Source organism: Rhincodon typus, chromosome 1 (genome assembly GCF_021869965.1).
Source record: "Rhincodon typus isolate 14 chromosome 1, sRhiTyp1.1, whole genome shotgun sequence".
NCBI lineage: Eukaryota > Metazoa > Chordata > Chondrichthyes > Orectolobiformes > Rhincodontidae > Rhincodon > Rhincodon typus.
Window position 1 is genome coordinate 36,765,273 of NC_063332.1, and position 16,643 is coordinate 36,781,915.

At 41.6% G+C, this 16,643-nt stretch overlaps 1 protein-coding gene across 5 annotated transcripts in view; it reads left to right on the forward strand.

Moving 5' to 3' along the window:
* The first annotated feature begins 755 nt into the window (after positions 1-755).
* The window catches only part of znf532 (zinc finger protein 532), a 183,503-nt gene continuing 167,615 nt past the window's right edge, over positions 756-16,643 (forward strand). For all 5 annotated transcript variants that reach the window (XM_048597257.1, XM_048597270.1, XM_048597275.1 and 2 more), the window contains exon 1: positions 756-940. The gene's annotated coding sequence lies outside the window, so the exon portion shown is untranslated. The remainder of the gene's footprint in view (positions 941-16,643) is intronic.

Here is a 16,643-nt window from a genome sequence, read left to right on the forward strand (position 1 = left end):
TTTTCTCCCTTTTAAACTCTGCTCCATCTCCTTTAACTCTTTCCTTCATCTTCCAACTGCTCTAACTACCTCCTGTCCCTGAGATAGTAGGAACTGCAGATGCTGGAGAATCTGAGATAACAAGGTGTAGAGCTGGATGAACACAGCAGGCCAAGCAGCATCAGAGGAGCAGGAAGGCTGACGTTTCGGGCCTAGACCCTTCTTCAGAAAAAAAATCTCCTGTCCCTCATCTTTTAATCTTCTCACTCCTGGCCTTCTTATTTCAGCATGGGTATCGGTTCAATGTCCTCATCTTTTAACTCTGGAACACATTTGGGCTTTGCGAAAACAACACTTTGGTAGATAGACCAGTAGACGATTCAGAAGACTGAGATCTGCTTCTAAAAAGCGTAGACGATTCCAATGCTAATTAAGTAGTTGAACTCATATCTATTTTTAGGGTGAAGTTAGATTTTTTAAATCAAAGTGAATGACCGTCAATCCACGTGAATGTGGCATGATTTGCGAGTAGGTTAAACCGTGACCACTGCACAAGTCCCAAGAGACACTGGGAGTATATTACAACGATTGTGAGACTGCTTACAGCGCTAGATTTGAGCACACAGTTCGGCCACATTTGGGAGTCACTGCTGTATTTATTACTTTACTCTTAGACTACAATCAGGATATAATTGGTTCAAGTGCAAGTCACATGGTGAGAATTAATTTCCCTCGTTCTGGCAGTCTGTGAGGATACCTAAACAGGTCCTGTAATGCTATCAGCCATGATGACATGCACACAGCACTCTGCGGTGACTGCCCAGAAGTCTTTGCAGTTCCTTTGTGCAGCTCGTTTCACTGTGTTTAAAAAAAATGTGTCGTTTAACTGTTTGAGTACTGAATTTCCTTTTTAGAGTGCACTGATAATTTGAATCATTACATGGATAGAGCTGATTCCTTGGTAAGTTTCTAACATAAAGCTGGACAAGTTCTTAAATTTTCACTGCCTACTGGATGTAAAATGGTTGCTTTGTCAAGTTGCCCCTGTTGTTCGGTCTTGCATTTACCTCACATGGCTCATTGCTGTTTGTGACTGGCTGTGCTAAAATACCTTACTACGGACAGTGAGGACTAGTCACCTTTTCAGCTCCAGACAGGGCCAGCAGGCAGCCTCTCAGATCTCTGCTTATGCTCTGCTCTGCACTGAATTCCTGAGGAAATCCTGCACTGCTCCTGACAGTGGCTGGGTTGTGGAGCATCATTCTGGTTCCCATTGTCACCCCTCACTTCCCTCCCTTGTTGAGTTTTAAAACATGCACCAAAGGTGCCCACAGGTACAAAGAAATGTGGCCACCACCCCTCAATAAAGAGTAGAAAATGGGCTCAGCCCACCTCCTGTTGAGATTAAGAAAACCAGCAGATCATTTAGGCCAACCCACAGGGGCAGCATGACACAGTGGCTCAATGGTTAGCACTGCTACCTCACAGCATTAGGGAGCCGGGTTCGATTCCACCCTCAGGTGACTGTGTAGAGTTTGCCCATTCTCCTTCTATCTGTGTGGGTTCCCTCTGGGGTCTCTGGTTTCCTCCCACAGTCTAAGGATGTGCAGGTTAGGTGAATTGTGCCATGCTAAATTGCCCATAGTGTCCAGGGATGTGCAGGCTGGGTGGATTAGCCATGGCAAATGCAGGGTTATAGGGGTCTGGATCTGGGTGAGATACTCTTTGAAGGGTCGATGATGGGCCAAATGGCCTACTTTCACACTGTAAGGATTCTATAATCCAAATCACTCAGTCTCAGGACAAAACACTTTTCCATTGATCCATGAGAAGGGTGTTTAACAACAGTAGTTCTTTAAGAATTGAAGAAATAGAAGTGACGATAGAAGTATGTAAGAGGAAAGCATTTGGCTTAAAGTGTGCAATAGCCATGCCAGCTCTTTCCTGGATGCCAGTATTCATCAATTTGTATGCCATGACATTTCAACATGACAGATTGTGACCAACTCAGCACCTTTGTTCCGAGATTGTTAATGTAGTTTTCATTTGAGACGGCTGATGTTATTGATATTGTGAAGCTGCAGTTCTGGACCTTGTGAGTTAAACTCATTGTACTTAGAGTGAAGAGGTCTTGTTGGTCTACTTAAAGTTTTACATACTTTCCAAGCTAGTCATTGTTTGCTGTGGGAGTAGCAGGTGGAGGTGGGGTGGCAAAGAAGGGATCTGGGATTTCCAATCTCTTGCTTTGTCATCTTGATTTTAAAAACCAATATCTTTCTCCCATCTTTAATCATAGTTTTACAGAAAGGCTGCACTCTGGGCTGGATTTTTGCTGTGGGGTCAGAAACAAATTTGGAACAGTTTCTCGGTTGTGAACCTGCCCTGAGAGAAACAAAGTGTGTTCTTATTTTCACAGCGTGAAAATGAATTGTGAGAGTTTGATAGCTGAATAATATTCACAGGGTGGGGCTACCCATATGTGGCCGTAATTTAAAATGATCAATGGCTGCTATTTGGGTAGATCTTGGAACACTTGATTTGTACAATGTCTAAGCAGAGCCAAAACCTTCTCTGTGCTGAGGTGAGTTCTCAATCATGATAACAACATTCCCTGCTCCGGACTATCCCCAAAGTCAGAAGGTTGACAATGCCCTGCATTACGTGTGCACTTTTGTGGAGAAGGAGAGTCATGTTTTCCCATTTGGGAGAGTCTAGGACCAGAGGGCATAATCTGAGAATAGGGGTTGCACATTTAAAACAGAGATAAGGAGGAATTTCTTCTCCCAGAGGATAGTGAACTGGAATTCTTTGCTGCAGAGGGCTGTTAAGGAAGGCTGTTAATTGTATTCAAGGCTGAGACAGATTTTTAATCAGTAAGGGAATCAAGGATTATAGGGAAAAGGCAAGAAAGTGGTCTTAAGGATGATCAGATCAGCCCTGATCTAATTAAAAGTTGGAGCAGACTTGACGGGCTGAATAGGCTCATTTTGCTCCTAAGACAATCTAAATCCGAATCCATGAAATTGCCTGCCTCAGCCTATCAGGTTGCTGTTGTGACCCCCAGACACTGGCCAAGGTGTGAATATGTTGTCATGATCCTATCTTGGAGTCAAATATGGCACTAACATTTGCACCATCTGGTGCAGCCTTGGACTGTAGCCAAAGAGAAGGCTGAAGGTCAATTTGTCACAAATGTTAAATCTGTTTCTTTCCAAAGAAGCTGCCTGATCGGCTGGGTGTTTCCAGCACTTTTCAGTTTTGTTTCAGAGTCCAATGCCATCAGACCTCACCTTTATACCTCTTCTAAGTGCTGTCCTAAGTAGACCTGTTAAAATGGCAAAAGACATGAAGATATGATTTGGAAGAGCAGGAAGTGCTGGGATTATAAACTTCCACTCCCTCCATAGGCTCAGTTCTCAAGTTATATGAATTGTAAAATCTGGGCTTGCAGGTTTTATATGAAAGAATATATTCAAGTTTTATTTTTAGTGAGAAAGCCAGATAGAGCAGTAAAATCTATAGTATTAAGAACCACTATCATTAGTAGAGTGAAGCTGATCACTACCTGAAATCTTGTCACCTTCAACCAACTTATTTAATGTTGTCTACGTTAGTCTCTATCCTCCACATGCATTAACTCTGAATGAACCAAATACAACGGTTCTCCTTTACTGTATTTTGCACTTCTCACATCCACTGAACATTGGAACCAATCTTTCAACACAATAGATCAAAATCCTTGCCTTCAAATCCTGTAAACTTCAAACTACCCTTTGTTCTCAGATAATGTCCTCTTCTGCATCTCATTGTTCCCAGTTATTGACTCTTTTGCCATGACATACCACTCCCCACATAGTTTCTTCAAACACTGGTGGTAGAGTATTTTTGTGCCTTAGCCCTGTTGTCCAATCTCCCTTCCTAAACTCCTTGCCTTTGTTCCTATTTTATTACAGTGACCACACTTCAAAATACTTCAATGTCTTTGAAGTGCTTTTGCATTCCTGATGTCACTGTATGAACAGAAGTCTGTCTCTTTCTTTCACATGCTGCATTACTGAAAATTTTCTCAAAACTCAGCTCTTTGACTTAACCCTTCAGTCACACCGACAAATATTGTCCTGTATCTTGGAGTCTGTTTCCTTATCCTGTGTAAAGTAGCTTAGGTTGCTTTTGACATTAAAGGTACTATGATGAAGTTTTTGTTGAGTTATATCTAGACTTAATAACTAAGCTCTGAAGAAGGGTCGCAGGACTATAATAGTGAACTCAGCTTTTTTCAGGATCAGTTGGACATTATCATAACAAATTATAAAGTGCTACAGAGAGTGAAAGAGCAAAAAGATTTATTTTTAAGGTGAGAGGGCAAAGATTTAAAAGGGACCTAAGGGACAACTTTCTCATGCAGAGGGTGGTGCATGTATGGAATGAGCTGCCAGAGGAAGTGGTGGAGGCTGATATAATTACAGCATCTAAAAGGCATCTGGGTGGGTATATGAATAGGAAGGGTTTAGAAGGGTATGGGTGAAATGCTGGCAAATGAGACTAGATTTATGTAGGATATTTGATCAGCATGGACGAGTTGGACCAAAGGGTCTGTTTCCGTGCTGTAAGTCTCTATGACTGTATGAATGTAATTTTTCTAGATTCTGTCAGACGTTCTGACTTTCTTCAGCAATTTCTGTTTTTGTTTATTTCATAATTACTAAGTAATGCTGAATTTGGCTTTGAGGGCTTGAGGACTATACGGTTGAATATTATACCCTAATCTTTAACTTCTTTTGAATGATGGAAACTTGGTACTACAGTTACATTATCCAAAAAATCATTGACTGATGAAATATGATGTTGTACTGGTCTTTCTTAATCTTCAATTCAGTTCTGTTTGTATGAAAAAAAAGGATTTAGCCTGAGTCACAAAACATAGAATAACTTTTTGAGTATCCTGAAAATTATCAGAGCGATATTCTATTTACTTTGCATTGCTCTATTGTATTCCAAGATTCTCCAATCTGCCACATTCCCTGTGGATTTTCAAACAGTAATTAAACTCCAGAGGGAAATTTATATTTCCGTTCCTGAAATGATCAATTTTCATACAACAAATAGAAAAACAATTATGCAATATGTATAAATACCAGCAAGGGAAATCTAATTGCTGTACTTAGAGTTAATATCTTGTTCAATAGAAGTTTCAGGAAAGACTGCATGTTGCATCTTGCCAAATGATTACACAGGATGCCTGTATTTCCCTATAAAAATTCTGTTCTAACTGATTTGGGGACAGTATTCATTGGCCTAATGCAAACATTATATGGAATAGCAACAATCAAATGACAAACGTTCTGTTGATTGTCTATGATATAGGATATTGGTTAGGCCATTTTTCGAATACTGTGTTTAATTCTGGTCTCCCTGCCATAGGAAAGATGTTGTGAAACTTGAACAGGTTCAGAAAAGATTTACAAGAACGTTACCAGGGTTGGAGTGTTTGAGCTATACGGAGAGGCTGAGTAGGTTGGGGCTATTTTCACTTGTGCTTTGGAGGCTGAAGGATGGCCTCAGAGGCTTATAAAATCACGAGGGGCATGGATAGGGGAAATAGCCGAGGTTTTTGCCCCAAGGTAGGGGAGTCCAAAACTAGAGGGCATAGATTTAAGGTGAGAGGGGAAAGATTTAAAAGGGACCTAAGGGGCAACTTTTTCACGCAGAGTGTGGTGCGTGTATGCCAGAGGAAGTGGTGGAGGCTGGTACAATTGTAACATTTAATTGGCATCTGGATGGGTACATGAATAGGAAGGGTTTAGAGGGATATGGGCCAAATGCTGGCAAATGTGACTGGATTAACTTAAGATATCTGGTCAGCATGGATGAGTTGCGCTGAAGAGTCTGTATCCATGCTGTACAACTCTATGACTCGATGATGAGTAATTTTCATTTCAACAATGGTATCTTGAGTATGGTGGTTTGGAGGAGAATGGATAAAATTGGGTAGATATTATCATAACAAATTATAACGTGCTACTGAGACTGAAAGAGCAAAGAGATTTATTGAACGTAATCAGGAACAGACCGGTTCAAGGTAGTAAGAGTGAATGTAGCAGGTGTTATGGAGGAAATATTTAGAAGAAAAAGGAAAAAAGAAGAATATCAATACTGTATGTCTTGAGAATTGAAGGAAGTTATTTGAAAATGAATAGACAGGCACAGGACAGAAACACAGAAAAGACCATGATCCAACGACCTATATTTGTGAAGAGCATACATGATGACCTTGGATAACACTTTTCTTTTAATGATTAAACATAAGCACATCTGTAATCCTATACCAACTTACTTTATAATGTTTGGCAACCTAGTTCTTGCCCTAAGAGTCATGCTCACTTTATTTCCCCAGCCTGACTTCTTCCTTACTGAGTGGGCTTGCATGGTAATAGGCTGCAGTAATTATAAACTGTTAGGGAGAAAAGGATGCAAAGCAGAGGTCTGAGGAATGTAACTTTTCATGATATCACTTTATCTTATGATAGGAAAATGTTATGGAACTTAAAAATCAATATTGTCAAAGGGGTGCTGGAACAAAATACAGTTCACAAAATTATTACATGATTGAATAGTTTATTATTATCTCTGAAGCTTTATCAACAAATCTGTTAATACCACAGTGAATCTGGCAGAAGGGGACATTTTACTGGCTGCTGACTTCCACAGGAATTGGATTTTTTTTAGATATTCAAAGGATGTGGGCATTGTTGGCTAGGCCAGCATTTATTACTCATCCCTATTTCCCCAGAAAGCAGTTAAGAGTCAACCACATGTGGGCCTGGAGTCACATGTCGCCCAAGCTAGGTAAGGATGGTAGTATCCTTCCCTAAAGGACATTGGTGAACCAGATAGGTTTTTCGAACAGTTGACAATGGATGCATGGTTACCATTAGACTCTTAATTCTGGATTTTTATTGAATTCAAATTTCACCATCTGCTGTAGTGGGACTCAAACCTGGGTCCCTGGAACAGTACCTGGGTGCTCTACATTAACAATCCAGTAATAATATCACTTTATTTACTTGAAAGGGAAACATTTGTGGGCCTATGGCAGCAGAATGGGGAGGTGGGAGAACTCTCTCAAGGAGTCAGTTCAGCCACAAAGAGCTGAATGTTTCCATTTGTGCTGTAAGATTCAGGCACAAGACTTGAACTAAAATATCCTGCTGTGGTTTAAAATGGCTGGCATGGAATCCTGTTATTGTGCAATGGTTTATGCACAGTGTTGATGAAACAAAGCTTTAAAAAAACTGCAATAATTCAAACTTAAAAAGAATTGTAATACTGGCATAACATTTGCACGTATTTGTGGTGAACAGAAAGTATGATGTTTTGAGGATTAGCTGGTATCTTGATTTGTATTTTGAGCAGACTACTGTGTTTTCCTCAGTTTGTTATCTGTTTGGAATCAATGTGAAATTGTGCTGTCTGTTCTGTGTTCCCAGGAAATCTGTCCCCATGTATCTGCCATTTGGGTACCAATGAGGTGCTGCTCAAGGAGAGCAATCCATTTTGAGTTTCCAATCTATGTACAGATGTGTCACAATCATTGTCCAATATGCCTCATGTGAAGAACTGGACAGATTAGGTAATCAATCTTAAAATAGAGGAAGCACTGAAGGTGACAAGAGCACACAATGTGCTCAGGGTGGGAGACTTCAATGTCCGTCACCAAGAGTGGCCATAGCACCTTGATTGTCCATGCTGGTTGACATCTTAAGGACATTGCAGCTAGACTGGGCTACAGCAAGTGGTGAAGGACCAGAGAAAAACATAGCTGAGCTGCATCTCTCATAGTGTCTGGAGGAGTGATGGTCATTGTGGGGAAGATGTTCTGCCTTCATAATTAGGGAAACCTCCATTGTGTGGCTCTACCACTGTGTAAGTGGGGCAGACTTTGAACAGGTCTAGCAACTGGGTATCTATGAGGTAGTGTGGGCTGTCAGTAGCATTTTTCAACCACAACATGTAACCTCATGGCCCAGCTTATTTTCCACTGTATCATTGCCATCAGACCTGGAGATTAACCCTGATTCAATAACAAGAACAAAAGACATGCCAGGAGTAGCACTGGACATACCTAAAAATGAGGTACAACACAAGGCTGCTTGCATACCAAACAACAGATGCAGCATACAATAGACAGGGCTAAAACGTCCACAACAGTGGATCAGATCTAAGCTCTGCAGTCTGGCCACATCCAGTTGTGACCAATGACAGACAATTAAACAACTAACTCATGGAGCAGGGTCTGCAAATATCCCCATCCTCTACGATGGAGGAGCCCAGCACATCAGTGCAAAAGGCAAGACTGATGTATTTGAAAAGTTATTCAGTCAGAAGTTCACTCAGAGGGTGGTGGTTGTATGGAATGAGCTGTCAGAGGAAGTGGTGGAGGCGGGTACGTTTACAACATTTTAAAAGGCATCTGGACGAGTATACGAATAAGAGGGTTTAGAGGGATATGGGGCAAATGCTGGCAAATGGGGCTAGTTAAGATTGGGTTGCCTGGAGGGTGGTTTTTTGGATTGGAGGCCTGTGACTATCAGTGTTCCACGGGGATCAGTGCTGGGTCCGCTTTTGTTTGTCATTTATATAATTGTTTTGATGATTTGAATAAGAATTTAGGAGGCATAGTTAATAAGTTTGTGGAATTCACCAAGCTTGGTAGCATAGTCGACAGTGAAAAAGGTTATGCAAGATTACAAAGGGATCTTGGTTAATTGGGCCAATTGGCTGAGGAGTGGCAGATGGAGTTTAATTTGGATAAAGGAGAGGTGTTGCATTTTGGTAAGATGAACAGGGACAGGTCTTGCACAATTAATGGTAGTGCCTTGGGTAGTGTTGTCGAACAGAAAGGCCTAGGGGTTCAGGTACATAGTTCTTCAAAAATTGCATCACAGCTGGGAAGAGTGGTTAAGAAGGTGTTTAGCACACTTGCCTTCATTGGCCAGGCCATTGAGTATAGAAGTTGGGATGTCATGTTGAGGTTGTACAGGAGGTTGATGATGCCACTTTTGGAGTACTGTGTACAGTTCTAGTCACCCTGCTATAGGAAGGATGTTACTAAATTGAAGAGGATTCAGAAAAGATTTACCAGGGTGTTGCCAGGACTCCAGGATTTGAGTTGAGGATGGATAGGCTGGGACATCTTTCACTAGACTGTAGGATGTTGATGGTGACCTTATAGAGGCTTATAAGATCATGAGGGGCATAGATAATGTGAATAGCAAAGGTCTGTTCCCTCAGGTGGGGGACTTCAAAACTAGGGGGCATATTTTTAAGGTGAGAGGAGAAAGATTTAACAGGGACTCGGGAGGCAACTTTTTCCACACGTGGGTTGGTTCTTTTGTGGAATGAACTGCCAGTGGTAGATTCAGGTACAGTTACAACATTCAAAAGACATTTGGACAGTTACATGAATAGGAAAGGTTTAGAGGGATATGAGCCAAATGCAGACAAATGTGACTAATTTAGTTGAGAAAACTTAGTCGGTGTGGACTAGTTGGACTGAAGGGTCTGTTTCTGTGCTGTCTGATTCTATGACTATAAGTGCTGAGTGGATGATTCATGTCACCTCCTCTGGAAGTACCCAGGAGTAAATGCAAGTCTTCAAACAATTCAACTAAATGATAGAAGGGGTCATCAAGTGTGCTATTAAGTGGCTTATAAAGGAATAACCTGCTTAGTATGGCTCTGGCAGAATCCAAACTGAGCATATCAGCTCCATACCTCATTAAAACTTTAGTTCAAACATGGACAACAAAACTGAACTCGAGAGGGGAGGGAAGAATAATTGTCCTTGACATCAAGACAGCATTTTTCTGAATATGGCATCAAAAAGCCCTGGCAAAACTGGAGTCAGGGAGGATCGGGGAAAAAGACTGCCTGCTGGTTGCAATCACATATAGCACAAAGGAAGATAGTTGTGGTTGTTGGAGGTCAGTCATCTCAGCTCCACGACATCTCCGCAGGAGTTCCTCAGGATAGTGTCCAAGCAGAATCATCTACGGCTGCTTCAGGAATGACCTCCCCTCCATCATAATGTGAGAAGTGGGGACTTTTGCTGAGGTCTACAAAATGGTCAGCACCATTTGCAAATCCTCTGATATGGAAGGTGTCCATGCCCAGGTCTTGCTACATATAGACAATAACCAGACCTGGACTGATAAGTGTCAAGTAATATTCATACTACACAAATGCTAGGCAATGACCATCCCCAACAGGAGAAAATCTAACCATCATTTCTTATTGATCATTTGTACTGGCATCACTAAATCCTCCGCCATCAACTATTTGTGTGATACCATTGACCAGAAACTCTGGACCAACCATATAAATTCTGTGGCTATGAGAGCAGGGGTCATTAGCTAGAAATCCTGTAGCAAGTAACAGGGAGGCACGGTGGCCCAGTGGTTAACACAGCTGCCTCACAGCACCAGCGACCTGGGTTCGATTCCACCCTCGGGCAACTGTCTGTGGAGTTTGCACATTCTCCCCGTGTCTGCGTGGGATTCCTCCGGGTGCTCCGGTTTCCTCCCACAGTCCAAAGATGTGCAGGCTATGTGGATTGGCCATGCTAAATTGCCCATAGTGTTTGGGGATGTATAGATTAGGTGGATGGGTCTGGGTGGGATGTTCTGAGGGTCAGTATGGACATGTTGGGCCTAAGGGCCTGTTTCCATACTGTAGGGATTCTATGAAGTAACTCGCCTCCTGATTCCCCAAAGCCTGTCCACCATTTAAAAGGCACAATTCAGGAGTGTGATGGAAAACTCTTCACTTACCTCGATGGATATAACTACAAAAACACTCAAGGAGCTTCACATCATTCAGGACAAAGCAGTCCACTTGATTGCCATCCCATCCACCCCTTTCAGAATTCACTGCATCTGCAAGATGTACTACATTAATTCATCTACATTCCCACCGCAACGCCTTCCAAAACAGTGATCTCTACCTTCTAGAAGGACAAAGGCAACAGATACATGAGAACACCATCACCTGCAATTTCCCTTCCAAGCCAAAAACCAACTGACTTAGAAATATAATTGCCATTCTTTCATTTGTCACTGATTCTGACTCCTGGAATACCCTGCCTAATACTGTGGGTGGCCCTACACTCAAATGTTTGCAGTGATTCAAGAAAGTGCCTTCTCCAGGGCAATTAAGGATGTACAATAAATGTTAGTCTAGTCAGCGATGGCCACATGGCATGAATGAATCAAAAACTGAGATATTGTAACGTACATGTTTCTCAGTTATAGTTGAAATATGGTTTAATCCTTTTTATAGTCTCTTAATGGTACATTTCCTTTCAGAAATAAAAGAGGTAACTTTTATATTCATATCACCACTGAAAGTTGTGTTTGCTTGAGATTACAAGTAGTTTGACGTTAAATGGATATTTCAGACTTAGCAGACAGGCAGTTTAGAGATTTATGTATTTTTTTGGAAGTAAAGTCTACCTGGTTTCAAGGAACATCTCTTTTTTCTGCCCTTTTTACACACCATGTATAGGTGCACTCTGTCGTGTCATGTGTCATGCATGACCGGGGTCAGAATACATTTTACATATACATTTTAAAGGCAAAAATTTTTTTTTTTTTTAGAAGTGCTGATACAGCCAAAAATAGCTACAGATCTAAATTATGTGGCTGTCTGGAGAGAGACAGATCCATGGAATATTGCACCTAATTATGCAAAGGGAATTTCAAACAACAACCGATCAAAGAAGTAAAGGCAAGTCAAAAACAGATTGGAGTGTAATCTCTTGTGACTAAAATGAAAATGAGGAGCTGAGGGCTCACTGTTCAACTGCAAGCACCCACTGCAGATTAGGTCCCAAACTGTAGAAACGTTATGTGTTTTTTTTTTATTTTGAAGAATACAAAAGATATGGGTAAAAAGTCACTTTTAATTCTATTGGAGGGGTCTAGTGAGACTGAGGTTCTTGCTTGTGTTTCAGTGGTCAAAATTACTAGTGTCTACTGGGTCCAAATGCTAACGTGTTGTGAAGTTCACGGTCAAAGAACTAGTGCCTCGTCACCCCTTGTTGCTTATCAAAGGGGTCTTCTCATCCTGAATGCTAAAAACCAGCTAGCTAGCATGCTGGAAAACAGAAGGACTCTCTTCCACCCTAAATGCTGGAATTCAGTCATGGTCGAAAGAAATCAGAGCAACAGAATCTCAATCAACCTGCAAAACTAACAATCTTTGACATTTGATAGTTAAACTGTCACTTTCAAGCTACCAATAACATTCACTACAATGACCGCAATGTTCAGCTACCCACTCTGAGGACAATTGTGAGACTGATCTGTATTTTTTTTTTAGAGATAACAAGGTGTAGACCTGGATGTACACAGCAGGCCAAGCAACATCAGAGGAGCAGGAAAGCTGACGTTTCGGGTCTGGACCCTTCTGAAGAACTAATTACTAATTCTTCTCCTGTTTAGTACTAAATGAGCTCTCTTTTTTTTGTTAACTCAAGAAAGCCTGGTTAAATTGGCTCCCTCAAAAACATACATGTGTTTGGGATTCTGGGAGGAAGGTATCCAGAAGGGATTGTTTTACTTTAACCTTGTTGCAACCAGGCAAAGGGGCAGGTGAACAAGGAAGCTTGTTCATTCCTCCTCCGCAGTCTTAATGATCTGGGATATCCTGTCTGGAACTATGACAAATTGACAAGTATTGTTTGGAGCCTAGTAATAAAAAAATTGGGGCTATGCCAAGGTTTAACCTCTGGGTGAAATTAGAATTGCGAAAGTTTTTTTTGCATTAGCACATTAAATGTTACAGTATAGAAATGGCTGCATTCAATGCCAGTATGTTCCTTGCAGAATTAGAGGAAATTAAGATTGGTCATTTAAAAGTTCTGTCCCACGAACAATTAAAAGATTTGGCGAGGCATTTGGCATTAGAATTTCACCAAAAACTAGAAAACCTAAAATTTTAACAAGTGCAGCCAACAATGAAATGTATCAAGTAGTAGGAGAGAGATTAAAATTTGAGCTGTGGAAATGAGAATTTTGGGGAAAAAGTAAAGTAATGAGAGGGAACGAAGTGGAAACAGCAAGGAGAGAAAAGAGGTAATTTCAGGAAAAGGAGTTTGAACTATGGCAATTCAATCTGAGGGGGAGGGATCCTATCGTGTCCCATCAAGGCACCTGTGGCTTAGACTTGAGGAAGGAAGCTACTCCGTTTGTTCAATTAATTCCTAAATTTGAAGAGGCTGAGGTAGAAGCTCTCCTTATCTGTTTTGAACAGGTAACACATCAGCCTAGGGACCATTGGACCTTTTTTTTTACTGCAGATTACAACATAATTCATGACTCCTCGTATACTGAATCAGTCCATATCAACACTTGTTGGGCTGACAAATAGCAAGTAACATTTGCACCAGTGGTAGAAGCAGACACAATAGCAAAGTTTAAGAGACACATGAACAGGTAGAGAATAGAGGGACAGTACCATGGTTCACATAGGCACAGTGGGCTGAAGGTGTTCCTGTCTAGTTAGCCTTCTTCAGAACCCATAATAGGCAATGGTCTGTCCCATTGCCACAAATCTAGAGGATAAGGAAAGCAGCAGGGAGGAATTGGAGGGAAATGTGGGTAAGGCCCATACTGAATCCCCTACTACCTGTTCATCAATAGAGAAATATTAGGAAACTTGGGCGTCTTGCTCTTTGTGCAGAGCAACAAGCCAATTTAATGAGGTTGCATTCAGGGTTATATGCAGAGACAAGCCAGGCTCCCTAACTCTACATTATGTGGATGTAGGAGGGGCACCACCATATGGCAACATACCTATTGGCTAGGCCCCAAAAAGCTGATCCAGCTTCAGGAGAAAATTAACTATATGCTTTAGCATCAACGTGTAGAACCTAGCTGCAGCAACTAGAGCACCCCATTTGTACATGTGGTCAAGCTGTATGGCTCCACAAGCTTCTGCACTTATCAGAGCCAATTTACCTAGTACCCTGGTTGGATAGGGTAGCTAATATAGCCTGTTTTACCAAGATAAATATAATTCAGGGATACTGGCAAGTTCCCTTGATTGTCAATGCAAGGAAAGTCTCTACCTTTGTAACTCAAGATTGTTTATTACTAGTGTCAAGGCATGCCATTCAGATTCCAAAATGCCCCAGCTATCTTTTTTAAAAGCTGATGAATCAGACAGCAGCAGATTTATCTAACTGCACAACACAGCTAGGCAACCTCCAAGTGTAGAGTGCCACATGTAAAATACTTACAGCAACTTGAAGCCCTCTTCTGGAAAATAATCAGCTGGCCGAGTGATTAATCTCACAAATGCAAAATCACAAATGACCTATCAAGGACACATAATGGCAAAGGTTGAGTACTGCCCAAGGCTGAGCAGTTTGAAGCAATGTGCCGTATGGTTTCCCATTCCCACAACAAAACAAGAAATCGTGTGGGTTTCATCCTTTACATTGGCGAGACCAAATGCAGACTCGGTGACTACTTTCTGGAACACATCTGTTCTGTTAATAACCATGACCCCAACCTTCCACTTGCTTACCATGCTAAAATTTCCATTCTCGGCCCGCTACAGTGTTCCAACAAAGCTTGATGCAGGCTGGAGGCAAAACATTCATTTTCTGCCTACTTTACTGCCTGTAGTCAATATTAAATTCTACAACTTCAGAGCATCTCTGTGTCCTCCATTTATAGAACAGAGAATAATACAGCATAGGAACAGGCCCTTCGGCCCTCCAAGCCTGCACTGACACGTTTTGCCCTTCCACGCTAAAACTGTCTTCACCTACAGGATCCATACCCCTCTATTCCTTTCCTATTCATGTATTCGTCAAGGTACTTCTTGAATGTTACTATTGTGTCTGCTTCCACCACCTCCTCTGGCAGCACATTCCAGACAGTCACCATTCTTTGTGTGAAAAACATACCTCACACATCTCTTTTAAGCATCCCCCCTCTCATCTTGAACCTGTGTCCCCTGGTCATTGACCCCCCCACCCTGGGAAAAAGCCTCATGCTTTCCACTCTATCCATGCCATTCACAATCTTTTAAATTTCTATCATGTTGCCCCTTAATCACCTGCGTTCCAATGAAAACAAACTCAGTTTATCCAACCTTTCTTCATAGCTAAAAATACTCCATGCCATGCGACAGCCTGGTAAACCTTTTCTGTACCCTCTCCAAAGTATCCACATCTCTCTGGTAGTATGGTGACCAGAACTGTAAGCAATATTCCAAGTGTGGCTTAACTAAAGCTCTATAAAGCTGCAGCATAATTTGTCTTCTCTTATACTCCATGCCCCTTCCAATGAAGGCAAGTGTGCCATAAGCCTTTTTTACTACGTTATCTACCTGCGCTGCCAACTTCAGTGATCTGTGGATCTGCACACCCTGATCTCTCTGCATATCAATACTCCAAAGGGTTCTGTCGTTCACTGTATAATTTCCACCTGTACTTGACCTTCCAAAATGCATCACCTCACACTTGTTCGGATTAAACTCCATCTGCCATCTTGCTGCCCATGCCTCCAACTGATCTATATCCTGCTGTACCCTCTGACAATCCTCCTCACTAGCCGCAACTCCACCAATCTTTGTGTCGCCCGCAAACTTAGATCTGCTACGTTTTTCTCCAAATCCTTTATGTAGACCACGAACAGCGGAGGTCCCAGCACTGATCCCTGTGGAATGCCACTAGTCACAACCCTCCATTCCAAAAAAGATCCTTCGGCCACTACCCTCTGTCTCCTATGAATAAGCCAATTCTGTATCCATCTTGTCAGCTCACCCCTGATTCCATGTGACTTTACTTTTTGTACCAGTCTGCCATGAGGGACCTTGTCAAAGGCTTTGCTGAAGTCCATGTAGACCACATCAACTGCTTTTCCTCATCAATCATCTTCATCACTTCCTCAAAATACCAGATCAAATTAATGAAGCACTTCTTTCTTCTCTAGCAGTGTCTTATTTCTCTAGTTGACTTTGTTGTCAGCAGACCTGACCCATTTTCTCCTTTTCATACCCATCATTTTAAAATTATTTTACATCTCTTTCCATCTTTATCACTGTTAGCACTCCCCTTGTCTTTTGCTCTGGGCACCCTTGCAATCTGTTATGCTTGCTCCTCCTCCCCACCTGTCAATGACATGAAAAAAACCCACCATTTTCCAAGCCCTTTCAGTTCTAAAGAAAACTTGTATCCGATTCAAGATGCTAACTCTGCTTCTCTCTTCACAGATGCTGCCAGGCTTGTTGGGTTTCTCTTTGGCACTTTCTATTCTTCTTTCAGATTTCCAGTATCTGCAATATTTTGCTTTCATTTGAGAGTTCTATGGAAATTTTGTCCCAAATGCACATACACTAGCTGCAACAGCTCAAGTGTACTGTAGAAAAAAAGCCGGGCCTGACAAAACTGCTTTTGAAAATCTAACGGCTGTTTTCACAAATAAACCTGTGTTTAAATCTACAAACTTCAACCAAGACTTCCAAGTAATCTTTTTCGAGCGGCATCAGCTAGGGACTGTTCTCCTTTGGGAAGATGAATTCAGAGAGTCTAATTGGGTATTTCTCCAAAACCATAAATAAACATCGAAGATGGTATTGCGCAATAAAGAAAG